At 44.9% G+C, this 11,377-nt stretch overlaps 1 protein-coding gene across 1 annotated transcript in view; it reads left to right on the top strand.

Moving 5' to 3' along the window:
* The first annotated feature begins 155 nt into the window (after window positions 1–155).
* LOC143275367 (protein MIS12 homolog) overlaps window positions 156–11,377 on the top strand; it is a 32,593-nt gene continuing 21,371 nt past the window's right edge. Inside the window, exon 1 of the mRNA XM_076579427.1 lies at window positions 156–246. The gene's annotated coding sequence lies outside the window, so the exon portion shown is untranslated. The remainder of the gene's footprint in view (window positions 247–11,377) is intronic.

Here is an 11,377-nt window from a genome sequence, read left to right as displayed (position 1 = left end):
TATTCATATTTTTCCTCATCTGTTTCTGTATGCACACGGAGCTATATGATATAATAATCCTTTATTTTAAAATAGTACTAGAAATGGTCAGCTTCTTAACAGATTTTTAAAGTCATGGAGCGGGTAAGACAAATACGCAAATTTACAACGTACAATTTTTGTTTTGGATATGAACCAAAGGCGCCAACTCAAACCTTTCTTGTCTTCAGGATCAGGATCAGGATTTGGGGCGTTGCTTTCAGTCTGGTAAGAGCTCTGGGCTGGATGTTGGAAGTGCCGCAAATTTTCTTCTACTGCATAAATGCCTGTTATGTAACAGTAGAGTAGGGACAAGACAAGCTGTGAAACTTTTGAACAGTCCATACTTTGTTTCAGGGTATCATTCCATTCGACCACACCCAGCAAAGTATTTATTTGTCTATTTTTATAACTCGTCAAAGCTTCTGCAATACTTTTATAGAATGTATATATGAAAAAACAACTTTTAATTGAATTCATGCATGTTTCTGGGTGAAAATACATTACGTTCTTTATCGCACAGGCTCAGTTCAGAACAACTGACCAGTAGATTCACATACGTACAACTACAAGTTTTCGTAGTAGTAGTGCTAGTAGTAGTAGGGACTGGCAGTCGTCTGCTTAGACCTCTCGGCCTTTTTATGTCCCCATCGAATCTTCATCTTCAATTCTTCCATTTTATTTTATTTATTTATTTTCATCTTTTGTTTGTTGTTGTTGGGCGGTGTACGCAAGTACACTTCTGCAAGAAGGACAAAGAGTGAAGAACGCAGGAACTGTGAAATGTACATACTCAAATGTAGACAGCCTTTTAAACAAACGTACAGAGCTTTTATTTGTGATTGTAAACGATGACCCGGACATTGTGTGTATAACAGAAGTGGTACCAAAAAATTTTCGTACCAGCCGCCGTGGCGAAGTGGTTAGCGTCGCGGACTGACGGCTGGGAGGACGCGGGTTCGAATCCCAGCGGAGGTGGGTTTTTCGGCCCGTGGCCGGCTCCTACCCAGAGTTGAGTGTGCTGTGGGCTTAAATGGGGAGACTGGGACCACACAGTCGAGTGTCATCCACTTCAAGGATGCGTCTTTGGGTGTGTTGCTCTAATTACCTGACCAACACTGCAAGTGTCTGTATCTCTCGGGTCTGGTTAACGCCGGGATATCATTATGACAGGAAGCGTAGAGTACAGCCTTGTCACGCAGTCCCAAACCAAAATGGACCTCCATAGCAATATCGTCATCATCATCGTCATCCTCCTCCTCCTTCATCGTCATCAATATAAAAACAAAATAGTCTCAAAGTCTGTGGCCTTTCATGCCCTGCTCTCATGGTGACCTCAGTTTCGATGCCCCTCCACTTCCGTGCTTGGGGTGAGTCCTGTCAATGTCGTCAGTGTCGGCAGATTCATGGGGGGCTGTTGTTTGAGGGACGTGGTGGCGGTCTCCACTCTGGGAGAGACGCTCACTCAGTCTGGCTCCGCGACTAAGCCATTATTGTCGTTAGTAGGGGGCTTAGTAGGTGGTGTCCTAAGTACGTTAAAACAGAACAGGCACCACTGAACACCACCGAAGTGACTCAGCAGCAGTGCAGGGTCTCCTCTGGTGCGTGGCCTCCAGGCGACCTAACATCGATGGTTCCCTGTGGACTGCTGACGCTGGAACTGCGACGGACGAACCCGGGTGTGGCCGTGTATGGGGGAATCTAAATGAGCGGCGTGGGAGTAATGCCACTGAAACGGTGCAGATGATGGGGCAGCAAAAAAAAAAAAAAGAAAAAAAAAATTTTTTTTTTCGTTTTGATGCACAGTCAGTGGAACTGACCTTGGATGGATATGATTGTTTTAGCAATATTTGTGAAAAGAATGTGGAAAGGGGAGTTTTGATCTATGTAAAGAAACACCTTTCAGCTCAAGAAGTGAAAGTCTCTGGTAAACCAGGATCAAAAGACACAGTGTGGGCAGAGATCAAGCTAGACAGAGGAGACAGACTGCTAGTTGGTTGTGTGTACAGATCTGACAGCAATACACCGGAAGAAAATACGGCTTTGTATAGTCTTGTGAAAGATATGATCTGTGACAGGTCGCATGTACTCTTAACAGGTGACTTCAGTCTCAAAGAGATTGACTGGAACAACAAAACTTCCCCATCTAGTCCAAACCATAAAGCTACTGTGTTTCTTGAGACATTCGTAAGAGAGACCTTTCTGACACAACATGTAAGGCTTCCTACGCACACTCATCCTAACCATGCCCCTTCCCTGATTGATCTGATTTTTAGCAACGAGGAAGGTATGGTCAGAAACATTGTACATAGCCCTCCGCTTGGAAAAAGCCATCATCGTATCCTGCACTTTGCCTTTCAGGCTTACATAAAAGAAGGCCGATCTCTGGCAACTGCGCTTCAATGCATCAATGCAAGGTCCTACATCTAGGACGCAATAACCCCAAAGCTGAGTACAACATGAGACTACACAACAGCGATGAGAGAGTGGTGTTGGAATCATCAATAGGTGAGAAGGATCTGGGAGTACTGATGGACCAGGAACTCAAGTTCAGACAGCACATTGAGACACAAGTCAACAAGGCCAACAGGATCTTAGGGCTGATCAGAAGGTCATACCAGTACCAAGACATGGACACAGTGAGACAGCTCTTCGTTGCACTGATACGCCCTCACCTGGAATTTGCCAATGTTGCGTGGTCACCCCATTACCAGAAAGACAAAGACCTCATCGAGGGTGTTCTCAGGAGAGCAACAAAAATGGTCCCCGGGCTGGCAAATAGTACATATGAGGAGCACCTACCAGAATGAAAATACCCAGCATGCAGTACCGTAGGGACAGAGGAGACATGATTGAGGCCTACAAGTTTACCAATGGACTGTATGAAGTGGAAAGCCCCCTGGTCCTAGAAAAAAGTGACAGACAGACCCGTGGGCATAACCTGAGGCTCAAGAAGAGGCCATGCAACGGACAAATGCGCCAGCATTACTTCTCCTTCTGGGTGGTGAACCCGTGGAACGCCCTACCAGATTCTGTGGTCAGCGCCCCCTCTCTCAACGCTTTCAAAGCTAGGCTGGACAATCACTGGGCAGACCGCATGTACAAATTGCGGTAAAAGGAAAAAGAAACAAGAAAAAGTGTATTGGACGTTTATGATAAAAAGACTTCAAGCACTAAGACCAGACTAAAGGCTGAGAAGCCTAAATATAGGTCTGCAACGATATCATATATCATCATATCAAGAAATTTTGTTTTATTCATCATAGTCAAAAAAATTTTCTTTTAAGATGGTGTTGGTGTCAAGGAGATTTTTTTAACGTGTTAGTATTTTGTGCAAGTTTAACTTCGATTGGTAGTGCATTCCATGTTTGTGCAATTTGGTTAGCCAATGAATTTTTCTAATGTTGGTGTTGCTGTGTTCTAAACAAATTTTCTTTACTGACTTCCTTGGACTATCATAGTCAGACATTCTAAAAATATGTCTTGCATTTACATCATTTATGTTATTTAATATCTTGTAAGTTTCAATCAAATCTCCTCTTACTCTTCTACCTTTCAGTGAATGTAGATTTAAGTATGTAAGTCTTTGTTGGTAACTCATATTCTTGCATTCTTTTGATAATTTGTTGCTCTCCTTTGGACCCTTTCTAATGTTATAGATTGTCTCTTAAGGTATGGGTGCCACACAGTATTACTATATTCCACATGCCATCAAACTAATGCTTTATATAAATTGAGAAATATATATCTTTGTCTAAGTAATTGAAGGCTCTCTTAATTACACCAATCATTTGATTGGCTTTATTTATAATATTATCAATATGTGAATCAAAGGAAAGTTTATTGTCAAACATTATTCCTAGGTCTTTTTCACTATGGCATTTCTCAGTATTCTGTGTCGTGTTTTCTATTTTCATGTGGTAATTGTTATTTGGATTTTTTTCCCAATGTGCATTACTTTACACTTTGAAACATTAACATAAAGGTTCCATTTGTCAGACCATTCTTGTAGTGTATATAAATCAGTTTGTAATGTGTGATTGTTGCGTGCATCACCGTAAATTTTAGTGTCATCTGCAAAAATTTTACACATACTTTGTATACAACCAGGAAGGTCATTTATATATATTGTGAAAAGTACTGGTCCAAGAATACTGCCCTGTGGAATACCACTGATTACGTTTGCACAAGTTGACTTTTCTTCTCCTATCTTAACTAATTGTGTTCTACCTGTTAAGAAGTTTTTTGTCCAGTTCAGTAAGTTACCAGTAATACCATACAAGGCTAATTTTGATAAGTCTTTTGTGTGGGACAGAATTGAATGCTTTTTTGAAGTCTAAATAAATTATGTCAGTAGATTTACTGCTATCTGTCATTTTAGTCAGATCTTTGATTACTTCTAATAGTTGCATTATACATGATCTATTCTGTCTAAAGCCATGCTGACATTCTACATAAAGGTTATTTATTTTCATATGCGAAATCATTGCATCTCTAATAAAAAAAATTCTAAAATCTTACACACTATACATGTCAGGCTCACTGGTCTATAATTTCCTGGTTCTTGTTTTGACTTTTTCTTGTAAATAGCTGTTACCTCAGCCATCTTCCAGTCGTTGGGTATGCAAGCACTTTCAAGTGACTTATTATAGATGATGCTCAATGGAATAGCCAACTCTTTGTTCAACTCTTTTAGGAGCCTTGAAGGTATTTGGTCTGGTCCTTGTGCTTTATATGGATCTAAAGCTTTTAATTTATTTTCCACTGCCGTAGGGGTGACCCTTAGATCACATACATTAATATTTCCTGGTCTGGAACTTTCTCCAAGGTTAGGTAAATTCGTAACAGTCTCTTTCGTAAAAACACTTGCAAAGAAATTATTTAAAGTTTCTGCTTTTTGAGTTTTTCCCTATCTGTTTCTGCTAAACTACCATTTTCTTTTTTCAGTACTCCTATTCCCGTTCTTAGCTTAGTTCTTTCCTGTACATAATTCCAAAACATTCTTGGGCTATATTTGCAGTTTTTTGCTGTTTCTTTCATACTCTTTTATAGCTTTTTTAATGAGCTTACAGCACTTATTCCTTTCTGTTACATAACATAAATATGAGTAACCTGTTTTTGTTATATAGTTTATATTTCTTTTTGATGCCTCATTATTTTTCTGTTCATCCATAAGGGTTTTAATTTTTTTTCTTGTCTACCTGTTATTTTAGGTATAAATTTATCCTTAGATTTAAGTATTAGTATCTTTAAGTAATTCCAGCACTTGTTAACATCTTGTTCCTCCATGTATGTCCAATCCATTTTATTTATTGTTTCTCTTATTTTATTATAATTTCCCTTATATAGGTCACATTTATACTAAATTTCTGCTTTTAACTTGACCATTGAAATATGGAACTGGAAAAGCAGAATGTCATGGTCACTCTTTCCTAGAGGATCTAGGTGTTTGATTTCACTTACCAACCTGGTTTTCTTTTGTTGCTGTTGTTGTTTTTTCTGAGCTATGGGCCACCACTAATCATACCCATTTAGCTCAGCAGACTCCACCGCTGGACTATGCACGTTCGTCGGAACCCAGTCCAATCTAGTGAAGTAGTAGTAGAACTAGTAACTTTCTATGTTAGTAATTTAAAGTCTGGATTTGTTTCATGTGTTAGAACTTGAACATCAAACAAACATTTTCCATCAACATTCCTTGTCCCCCCCATGGAATGTCTGGGGCTCTTTAAGTAGTATCCCTACAATCTGGAAATCATGTGCTCAAAAAGTCCTCTTTCTGTGGCATTTGAGGCATGGCTCTGTACCTTAACAGTTATGGTGGGAGGCTCAAGGTCAGCACCATCCTGTCTTAAAGGCCTGTAAAGCAGAGGTGTATAATCCCTGGGATCACAATTAAAAAGCAGAGAGGTGGTTTGACAGTTCTCTGCCTAACCACATCCACTCTGGCTTGACTGACAAGCTGTCAGGAGTAGAATAAACCGGGGAGCGTGTCGATACTCCCCCGCGTCAATACTCCCCCGTGTCGATACTCCCCCATGTCGATACTCCCCCGTGTGTGTGTGCGTGTGCGTGTGCGTGTGTGTGTGTGCGCGCGCGCGCGCGCGCGCGTGTGTGTGTGTGCGTGTCTGTGTGTGGTCGTTGTTGCTGCTGCAGTTGTTGTATTTTTCTTCTTCTTTAGTTTAGTGTCTTTTAACCATAAGTGTTATTTGACAAACATAGAGGAAAAAGACAGCTACTGGTGAGGGAATAGTAACTGTTCACTGTGTGTGTGTGTGTGTGTGTGTGTGTGTGTGTTAGATAACTTATGATTGGTGAAATTTTGTGCAAAATATGAGATTACAATATAACATCCTTAGAACGAAATACTAATGATAACAGTAAGCGAACTTGACTAATCAACAATTAAAGATTTGAATCGGTATAATTAAGCACTGATAAGCAATATCATGTAACTTGATGTGATTTGCAACATATAAACAGGGGAAAAGATATTAATTGATTTGTTTGATATATTTAAGGCATATAGTTTTGGGGGGTAGGGTTATACGTATTTGCATGCCGTGTATTGTTCATGTTTTCGATTTTATTTATTGATTGTTTTTCACACACACACACACACACACACACACACACACACACAGACTGAGAGAGAGCCGGAGAGAGAGAGAGAGCGTTTCACCACTGTAAGATTTAGCACGGATAATTCATGTTATATAATTTGTAATACATATGAAATAAAAAAAAAAGAAAATTAATCAGTTGTGTGTGTCGATTTCTGCTCGTTGCATTCTTTTTATATTTTCGTTTTGTTTTCGTTTTTATTGATTATTTTCACACACACACACACACGCACTCGCGCGCACGCATATATATACACTGTTGGACTTCAATATGTTATCACCAACCCGTAATGTTTACCCCCACACCCACCCCCCACCTCCCAACCTTCGGCCAAGCCGCCGCACTATGCTTTGTTCCCGCTGCCTGAAACAAGCTTCCAAACTTTTATGGGCCACTGTTATGACCCTTTTATGGCCCCATCTTGGAGTGCCGCACCCCAGATGCATATGTTTAGGGGCCAACGAGGAGACGTCACACATAAGACAAAGACCTACATTTGAGAACACACACACACACACGCACACATACACACACACACACGCACACACACCCTCCCGAAACCTGGAGGGGGTCGGGCTGGTGTTCTCTTTACCCTCTCCCGGGAGGGTCACTACCTTGTCGTGGTCGGGAGGCTTAGTGGCCAGTGATCGAGCGAGCTATGTTGGCGGGGGCATCAGTGCTTCTTGGGGTTTGGTGCTCTGGTCCCAGGTCTTAATTGACAGCCTACATAGCCATCGTAGCTGTTAGAGCTGAATAAGTGGTGGTTTTGTACTGATGCCCCTGATAGAGCTTCCCATGCCGAACAGGTCGTGAGTGAGGCCCAAACTAAACGTGACCCACTGTCCCTTTCGCTGTTCTCTATTCTTTTTACCGCCTCTTTTCTGTCCTCAGCTCCCCATCAAGCCTTCTTTTCCACATTCTTTTTTCTCTGTGGCCTTCTTCAGGCCCGCCGTGTTTGCCGTGCGGCGCGACCTGTGATGGAGGGGAATGAGATCCTGGGGATTGAGAGAGCACGCTGCTCTCAACACATCCCTTTGGCTCGGACCTCTCCTAAGACAGGCGGCACACATTGGCCCGTGTGTGTCAATCGGCTACCCCTTTGTGGGGCTGGGTCAAGACTGGCAGTTTAGTGGCTAGCGAAGATAACCCCCGTAGTGCTCGGTTCTCTGTCCCCGGGAGCTGGGCATGATCGGGGGGGAACACGTTGGAGCTAGACTGTTGGTCGTATATCCCTCCCGAAACCTGGAAGGGGTCAAGCTGGTGTTCCCTTGACCCTGGCCCCTAAGTTGGACCCCATGGTGGGTGGGTAAGGGAGGGATGAATTTACATTTTTTTCAACATGACTTCCAAAAAATCACACACCCCTAACTCTGGAAAAAGACGACGACAAGGAACGGACGACTCAGACTCCGATTCGGAGGTCGTTGAGACCTCTGGATTTTGGCCATCGTGGCTTGTGATGGAGGGCGCTGATGACGACAAGCCGTTGTCGGCTCTCAGCCCCTTCGCTATCCAGAAGGGCTTTCAGTGTCTGGCAGGATCGCTGAAATCTATCAAGAGGCTGAGGAGCGGAGCATTTTTTGTGGAGACAGAGTCTAAAAGGCAGACACAGCTCCTTCTCAAGGCGACCACTTTCGTGGATAGGGCGGTGAAGGTTTCCCCTCACAAAGGTCTCAACTGCTCAAAGGGGGTCATCAGATGCCCGGAGTTGAAAGGTGTGTCTGAGGCTGAAATCAAGAGCGAACTGTCCTCTCAGGGAGTGACCGACGTGTACAGGGTGACGGTGAGGAAGGGGTCGGACAGAGTCCCGACCAACACTTTCTTCCTCACCTTCTGCTGCCCGGATGTCCCCAAGGACATTCGGGTCGGATACCTGATAGTTAGTGTAAGCCTGTACGTGCCGTCCCCTCTGAGATGTTTTAAATGCCAGAAATTTGGACACGTGAGAGACCGATGCAAGGAGGAAGAGGCGTGTGGCACCTGTTCGAAGGCGGCGCACAGGGCGATTGCGTCAGTGCAGCCCGGTGTGCGAACTGCGGAGGTGGCCACCCGTCCTCATCGAAAGACCGCCCCGCCTGGAAAAAAGAAAAACAAATCCAGAAGGTCAAGACAGAAAAGAAGATTTCCTTCTTTGAGGCAAAGAAACAGGTGGAGGCCGCGTCGCCTAAGGCGTCGTACGCCTCTGTCGTCAGACCCAGGACGGTGGACGTCGCGGTCCAGACGACGTCCACAGGGACGCAGACGGACGACTTACCCACCTTGTCGGAACTGTTGGCCTTGGGTGGAGGCGCCGTGTCCACCCCTTCACTGGACGGGAGCGGAAAACCTCGGGAGGAGGCACGTTGTCCGCCTCCCACCCCACCCCACCCCCCGGCACCCCTCGCCCCGCCTCTCGTCTGCCTGGCCCTCGGGCTGGCGGAAGTGGCCGGAAACCCCCCGTACCTCCAAAACTCAAGGAGGGGAGGGTTGCGGCCTCGGCGGGATCGGGAGGGGCCGAGGTGGTGGATATTCCAACTTGGTCGGAATCCGAAAAAGTAATTTCTAAAAATAAATACTCCATCCTGGCCGACCTTGAGCCACCGCAAGCAGAGGAGCAGGGGGTAGCGATGGAATAGGCTGCTGCTTTATTTTTTTTAACCTTTTTAATGGCAGTGATCCACTGGAACATCCGGGGGTTCTACACCAATTTTCAGGAACTCCAGCTGCTTTGTCGTGCTTTGAAACCTTCAGTGCTGGCGCTGCAGGAGACTCTGCAAAGAGATGGCAAGGTTTTATCTCTCTCTGGTTTTAACTCCGTTTTTAAACCCGCTCAACCGAAGCAAGAGGGATTGACGGGAGGTGTCGCTCTTTTTATTCACAAGTCCTTTTTATACAGTACAGTTCTTTTAAGCACCCCTTTACAGGTGGTGGCAGTCAGAGTCACACTTGAGAAAACCATCACTGTCTGCTCTCTCTACCTTCCTCCTTCCGTACGTGTTCTGAGGCAGGACCTCATGAACCTGGTCGACCAGCTCCCATGTCCGTTTTTACTGTTGGGCGATTTCAATGGACACTCCCCGCTCTGGGGAAGTGAGATGACATCAGCCCAAGGTCTTCTCTTGGAAAACCTTCTTTCCGACATGGACTTGTGCTGTCTTAATGACAAGTCTCCCACTTACCTTCATCTGTCCTCTGGAAAGCTCTCGTGTTTAGATCTGTCGGTCTGCGATCCATCGTTGGTCCTGGACTACGAGTGGAAAGTGCACGACGATCTGCACAGGAGTGACCACTTTCCTGTTGTCCTCCGCCCCACAGATGGAGAAGGTGACTCTCTGCCTGACCGCCTGAACTATGACAAAGCAGACTGGAGTTTTTTTACCAAGAAGATAAGAGCGGAGCTGCAGGAAGAAACAGTATTGAAAAGCAAGGACCCTGCTGACGCTCTGACTCAGATCGTTTTAGATTGCGCCAAAGCAGCAGTCCCATCGTCTACCTCCAAGCCTCAGGTCCCTAGAACGCCCTGGTTCAACGCGGAATGTCGGGAGGCCCGTAAGTCTTGGAAGAGAGCGCAGCGACGTGTCTTTCGGAGACCGGAGACCGATAGCGTTCAAACCCATCAACAGCTGAGGGCGAAAGCCAGGTATGTTTTTAAAAAGAGCCAGAGGAAGTCATGGAGAGATTTTTGCTCTTCCTTAACCTCCAACACACCCAAGAAGAAAGTGTGGAGGGTTTTAAAAAGAATTAAGGGCAAAAACGTATGCCCAACCTTTCATCATCTTAAACTTTCAGACGCTCTGGTCACAGAGAAGAAAGCAGTTGCCAATTTGCTTACCTCCACAATTGAACAGAACTCGAGATCTGCTAACAAATCTGCTCGGTTTCTTAAAACCAAAAACCTGTCAGAAAAAACACCATGTAACTTCTTTTCCGACAACACAGAGAATTACAACCTTCCTTTCACAATGAATGAACTTAAATCTGCCCTTCAGACCTGTACGGATTCCTGTCCAGGAATGGACGAGGTCCATTATAAACTCTTAAAGCACCTTCCCCAAACCTGTCTGGACACCCTGCTTAAAGTTTATAACCACATCTGGGTCACAGGCTTTTTTCCACCCTCCTGGCGGAAAGCCCTCATAATCCCGCTGCCGAAACCGGGAAAAGACCCCTCGAACCCCTCCAACTACCGCCCAATTACACTGACCAGCTGCATCTGCAAACTGATGGAGAAGATGGTCAACGGTAGGCTGATGTGGAAACTAGAGACCGACGGCCTTCTGGCGAAAGAACAGTGCGGTTTCCGCAAGCATCGCTCTACCGTTGACCATCTGGTTCGTCTGGAAACCACTGTAAGAAATGCCTTTGTCAACAAACAACATGTGGTGGCCATATTTTTTGACTTGGAGAAAGCTTACGATACCACCTGGAAATTTGGTATTCTCTCGGACTTGCACAAGCTTGGCTTCCGAGGACACCTGCCTCAGTTCATCCACAATTTTTTACAAGACAGACAATTCCAGGTGAGACTCGGCACCACCCTGTCCGACATTCACGAGCAGGAGCTGGGTGTCCCGCAAGGGAGCATCCTGTCGCCGGCTCTTTTCAGCATCAAAATTAATGACATCGTTCAATCCGTTCAGAAGGGATCGGACAGCTCGCTGTTTGTGGACGATTTTGCCTTATATGCAACCGGCAGCACGTATGCCAGCATCCAGCGACGGTTTCAGCTCTGCGTCAACAAAATCCAGTGTTGGGC

This window comes from Babylonia areolata, chromosome 30 (assembly GCF_041734735.1).
Source record: "Babylonia areolata isolate BAREFJ2019XMU chromosome 30, ASM4173473v1, whole genome shotgun sequence".
NCBI classification, from domain to species: Eukaryota; Metazoa; Mollusca; class Gastropoda; order Neogastropoda; family Buccinidae; genus Babylonia; species Babylonia areolata.
Note: the sequence above shows the minus strand (reverse complement) of the source record. Positions and strands in the feature narration are given on the sequence as shown.